The sequence below is a fragment of the Benincasa hispida genome, chromosome 7 (genome assembly GCF_027475165.1).
Source record: "Benincasa hispida cultivar pf3 chromosome 7, pf3_genome.v1.1, whole genome shotgun sequence".
In the NCBI taxonomy this organism is placed as follows: domain Eukaryota; kingdom Viridiplantae; phylum Streptophyta; class Magnoliopsida; order Cucurbitales; family Cucurbitaceae; genus Benincasa; species Benincasa hispida.
The window spans coordinates 3,163,542-3,169,821 of NC_143484.1; the positions used below are offsets into that span (position 1 = coordinate 3,163,542).

Consider the following 6,280-nt stretch of genomic DNA (forward strand, 5'->3'; position numbering starts at 1 on the left):
TCTATCTACTTACCCCTACTTCGGGGAAGGAGTGAATTCCATCTTGTGTATTGAGTTCCCAGCTCCCAAATCAGACAAGTCTCCAAAAAGGTAGCATGTTGAGTTGGCAATCTGGCCACTCTCACCCATACTAATCAAAGGACTACCCTCAAAGGTAGAAGTTCCCAAAACACTCAAGATTGAGGTCATGTCACCTATGTTCGTTTAGGTGAGATGTAAGTCTCCAGTATCAACGGCGTTATATACAGAGTCTAGTCATCTCGTGGTCCGGTCTTATACAAACTCTTTGTATAGGATACCCCCGTTTGCATGTCTCCACATGAATTGTTAGGATTTACCATCTATAATAGTTTACAACCCTTGCAAACCTCTACACAGCGGGTTGTTGATAACGGGTAGAAAATGCACGTTATTACAGCATAAATAAGTAAAACAATGAGGGAATACGGCGGTAAAAATATACAAAGTCATGTCCAAAAGTGTTAAACTGAGAAAATTGTGATCGCATGCACCCATCACATAAAAGCATCTAATTTACTTATTCTGTGCAGGAAAAATGCGTTGGCGCAAGTAAAATTGCGATCCAAGGAATTAGGCGTTCGCGCGCATTGAAAGATTGTGATCGCAAAGTCATGCGATCGTATGCAATCGCGATAAGTTGTTCAAGAAGGTGGTCACATAAAGACCGCGCATCAAGGTGACAACATAATAAATCATGATGGGATGGAAAGCTGATGACGGTTGAATCCGAATTTAGTTGACAATCTGTTAACACCACACTGTAGCAAGTACACTCAACTTTCGGTGAGAATTAATCGGCGCATCAGATCAGGAGATTTAATGACCGACCATCATTGAAATCATTAGAGAGAAAAACTTCTTCGCCTTGAGCTCTATAAATACCGGAGGCCACCATTGTAAAGGGGATCACCATATAAATAAGATAGATCATATAGAAGATAGATAGTCGTTAGTCTGTTCATACCTATACTTAAAAGACAGAGACGAGTCAAAAGAAAAGGATGCTAAGAGGTCATTCCCGGACAGCTCAAAAGACTGCCAGGAAGCGCTACAAAAGGGAGAGAGGGCCAACACTTGCAAAAGCATGTAAATTCATCTGAGCAGAGTTGAAGTGAAAAGACAGTGTAAAAGGCCACAGGAAGCAAGACATTGCTACCGAGCTTCTTATCTCTACATTCTATTGCTATTTTGTATTCTGCATTTAATTTATAAACAATGGAAATCTCATTTCAACTATGTTCAATCTCTCCATATTTTGCATGAGTAGCTAAATTTTCGAATGGGTTGAGAAGCACGTAGCTAGCATGATGTAAGATTTACACTTTATGCGATATCTTATCTTATGTATGCGTCATTCACCCTTTAGAGATACTTGAGAGAGTAGTCTAAAGAAAGAATCTAGACTTGAGAGAGTCATACTAGAACTGCATAAGCAAGAGATAGAAACTTATACATAAGTTTTGTTTGCTATTACGCACCACATGCACCCTAGAGATAGGATATGATAGTATGCGGTCACCTTGTGTATGTGTGCATCATTCATCATCGCATAGACAAGAATAGAGGCTTAGACATAAGTCCTATCGACATTTTTGTATACATCACATGCGTCCTAGAAATAGGAATTATGGCATTTGCATTGAGAGATGACATGCTGTTGTTTGTGTGTAGCATGATCGCATAACTTGAATTCAATCTTAGGACGTGTTAGCTAAACCCCTTCTCAACCTGTTCATTGCATACTCATTGTATTCTCGATTTCATCAACTCTTTATTCGAACTTTGTCGCATAGGAAATATACTTAATCAAAACACCTTCCAACTTATTTGTTTTCACCACCGCAAAGGAATCAAATTTACGGTCGCATATTAACTCAATAGTCCCTGTGTTCGACTCTGGACTTACCAGGAAACCTAGTGAGGAGGCTTATACTTGGGTTTTACTAAGAAAACTTGCATGTGCAATGCATAACACATCACCATAACTTCATACCATAATCGCATCACATTTACAATGCATCAACTTTTTGGCGCCGTTGTCGGGGACTACGGCAGTATATAATGTGCTAACAGTAACCTTTTTATTTTCTTTGCAGCTTTCGACCTCTATGCACTGCCATTCCTTTGGTAAGGGAAGAAGTAGGTGTCACATGTGCGAAGGACACAATCTTGAGCCCAACTACGACCCAAAGATTGAAGGAACGATCCGAAGAAGACAGAGAGACAACTGCCAACAACAGCAAGAGAGAAATCCTAGAAAGGCGGAAACACCAGAAGAAAGAGCCGCAAACATAAACAACATCATGGCAAACCCCATTATCCTGGCGAACGGCCGCAATAGACCCATCCGGGACTATGCGTCGCTTAACCTCTATGATTTCTCTCCAGGGATCATGAGTCCAACTTTGGGGGTGTGATGACATGCAGAAATGCATGTCATCTTAGGCCTTTTACTTAAAATTATGAAGGTTGTTAGGCAGAATATGCGGCAATCATGTTAGAAGTTCACAAAAAAAATGAGCTTGCGTTGATCAGCATGTCAAAACTCAGCCAACCCGTTATTTTGTGTTAACTATACATTCAATGTTCTATTTTTATTGCTAATGCAGGAAATGAATGCAAACGCAAAAATCGGACCACTACATAGACGACCGCATGCGAAGAAACACTCCATCGCAAAGGCAAACACATCGATCAACACATGGATGTTGCAGTAATCAGTCGTATACGTCCATCGCATGGGAGTTGCGCTCGTCAAGCGATTGCGGTCATCATGTAGAGTTACAGTATCAAACGAATGCGGCCATTGAGTGATTGCGGCTATGCGACAACGCATTCTAATAGGATCAACGCAAGGTAGGTGGAATGAACGCATCAATGCATCTACCTCGAGAAAATCCAAAGCTGATGCTAACATTTCACCTAGCACACCGTTAGTGGCAGAGGTTCAAAAAGGACTAATGTGCCAAACGTTAGACTCAGAGTAGTCCAATTAATGCTGTCGGCGACCCAAGCTCTATAAATAGAAGCCGATGAGCAGAAATTCAAGTAATCCAAGGTTTTCGCCTGAGGTTCACTTAGGACAGATCCTTGTGATCCAGACAAAATGCATGAAAAGACGCTGAGAGTTCTTCACCTCCTTCATCCATTCCGAGTGACGACCAGAGCCTTCGACCGGAGCTAGATCTCCAGAGAGTCAGTTCCTCCGCCCATCTATGGCACCACCGGCAGACTTGACGCACATCCGCTGGAAGCAAGTCTTTACTTCCAGCCGGTCATTTCATTTTCCTTTCTTTTCTTATATTGTATTGTATGACATTTTGTGATTAAGGAATTAATACAATTTGCTTTCAATGCATTTCTCTATTTCCTTCGACTCCATCTCCATCTTCTTTGCTTAGCATCTTTACTTTCATTGCAACACTTAGTGAGATTGCTTGGGTATTGCATACTTAGTCATGTGGATTAGGGATATGAAGCATGTAGCAACATACCGAGAGGTGTGCGTTGCCTGAGTGTGTGAGTAACCTTATTTGCTTAGTGTGAAGCTGTGGAAACGCCTGTCTATAGGCTAACGCATTGCTTGTCAATGAGTAAAGTCAGCAATAGCCAACTGCTCGAGAGGGTAAGTGGTTGGTCGCATTAAGCAATGTATGCATTGTTCACTAGAGATAGGAATAAGCTTAGGTCAACCAAGTTCATGCGATTACCTTGTTCTATGAGCGCATCATTCATCATTTAGGCATACTTGAGAGAGTAGTCTAAAACCTAAATCTAAGACTCGAGGGAGCGGATTGGAACGCATAGACAAGAATGGGGAACTTAGAGATAAGCTCTGTTTGTTAACCTGCATCGCATGCACCCTAGGAATAGGAATGATATTATGTGGTCGAGTTATTTGTATGTGTGTCATTTTTTCATCGCATAAATAAGAATAAAGGCTTATGTGTAGATCCTATAGACTTATTGCATATATCATATGCGTTCTAGCATTAGAAGATGTAGCATTCGCACTGAGAGGTGGTTTACTATTGTATTGTGTGTTGCATGATCGCATGGCTTGTGTTGACTAAGGTTGTCCTTGCGGTCACTCTTAAGGGTTGCAATGAAAACATCTTCGTATTTTATCTATTTTCCCATTCATTTATTTCATGTCAAGTGTTGTTGTATCTCTACCTCTCATGCATATTCTCATTACATGGTCTGTTAGATAGGAGTAGGAGTAGGAGTAGGATTAACTTAGCAACCCCTCCAACATTCTTTTATTTAACCGCTGCATGCACATCACCGCATACATATAGCTACAAGTCCCTGTGTTCTACCTTGGATTACTCGAGCAACTTGCATTCGCGTTATACTTGGCGTGAGCGCAAGAAAACTTGTGGTAGGATGCATGGTCATTGCATACATTCATTAACACATTATCAGTCCAACGCATGACTATCAATGCATATCTTAGGAACATGTATCACATACCGCGTCCATGGGATTTTGGTTGTCGAGTAAAATTGACTTCTAATTTCCCATCATCATTATTCTGTAGATGATTCAGATAGCCAAACAGTTTGGTGGAAGGCATGGCGAGGACCCGCACGCCCATCTCTGGAGTTTCATCGAAATTTGTAACACTTTTGTGTTCCCAAACATCTCAGCTGAAGAATTCGACTAATGTTGTTCCCATTTTCGTTATGCGACCAAGCAAGAAAATGGGCCTATTCTCTCGAACCAGGGGAGATAACATCGTGGGAACAAGTTGTGGAAAAGTTCATGAAGAAATACTTCCCTCCTACAGAGAATGCAAAAAGGAGTAAGTTGATTACAAACTTTGAACAGGAAATTGACGAATCGCTCAGTGATGCCTGGGCGAGGTTTAAGAGATTGGTGCGAGATTATCCACATAATGGCTTACCTGACTGTCTCTAGATGGAGATATTTTATCACGGTTTGAACCCTGCATCGTGGACAGCTGCCAATGCGGCAGCAGCTGGTGGTCTGCTTGACAAAACTTATGATGAGTCTAAAAAGATTCTTGATCGCATATCAAAGAATCATGAAGATTGTCGCGAAAGCGATCGACGACTAAAAATCCGAGAAGGTGACACAAACAATGGGGCCATCGCATCTCTACAAAATCAAATGAATGCGACGATTAATCTGTTATAGGGCATCGTAATCAATAGCCCTGGACCACAAAGAGTGCAAGTCAACACAATTGATCAGACGAGCACGAGTTGTGCCACTTGTGGAGAATCACATCCGATGGAAGAATATCTGAGGAACCCACAGTCGGTATACTTCGTAAAGAACAATTCTTTCTCTAACACATACAACCCCGGTGGAGAAACCACCCCAATTTCCCTTGGAAGAATACCCAAAAACAAAATTATCAACCTATGGTGCAAAAAGAAGGGCCACAAGGATTTTTCCAGCGAACGAACGGTCAATCGCAACATCAAGCCAGCAGCTCGCAAGCACCACCATCTTCCTATCATGAGAGCCTATTAAAGTAGTATATTGAGAAGAATGAAACCGTCCTCCAGAATCAGGCGACTTCTATCCACAATCTGGAGATCCAAATAGGACAGATTGCGGGAGAGCTTAAAAATATACCGCAAGGGACGTTGTCGAGCTCAACTGAGCTCTCTCGCAACCTGGGGAACACTGGAAAGAAGCAATGCCTAGTAGTCTCCTTGCTAAGTGAAAAGACGATAGCAGAAGAAGGGAAAGAGCCCATTAGGACCAAATCAAATGTGATGAAACCCAAGAACTCGTTGACACAAGAATCAGAAGAGCCCAAGACGATGAAACTGGAAGTTGCGTCCACCCCCAAGCCTCTAGAGTACGAAATAAAGCAGGTACAACTATCACCATTCCCAAAAAGATTGTAAAAAAAGCAGAATAATGAAGGAAAGATCGCTACGATGGCGTAACGCAAAGATCAAACACTATAATCCCATAAAAAATGTGCGACACAAGAAGCTTCACGACACCCTGCTCAATTGGAGGGGTCTACATCGATCAAGCACTATGCGATCTTGGGGCGAGTATAAATTTAATACCACTTTCAATCTTCAAACAATTGAATGTGGGAAAACTAATGCCCACGATGGAGACTCTCCAGCTTGCAGGCAGGTCTCGAGTACACCCTGAGGGATAGTTGAAGGATGTCTTAGTCTCAATTGATAAATTCATTCTACCGGCAGACTTCATCATTCTGGATCATGAAGCGGACGAAGATGCGCCTATCATATTGGGACGA

At 41.8% G+C, this 6,280-nt stretch overlaps 1 non-coding gene across 1 annotated transcript; it reads right to left on the reverse strand.

Annotated features, from left to right (window-relative positions):
• Positions 1-4,821: 4,821 nt before the first annotated feature.
• On the reverse strand, positions 4,822-4,928 carry LOC120082310 (small nucleolar RNA R71). The gene has a single exon (XR_005483140.1). It is a non-coding gene; the product is annotated as a small nucleolar RNA R71 (small nucleolar RNA).
• Positions 4,929-6,280: the final 1,352 nt, after the last annotated feature.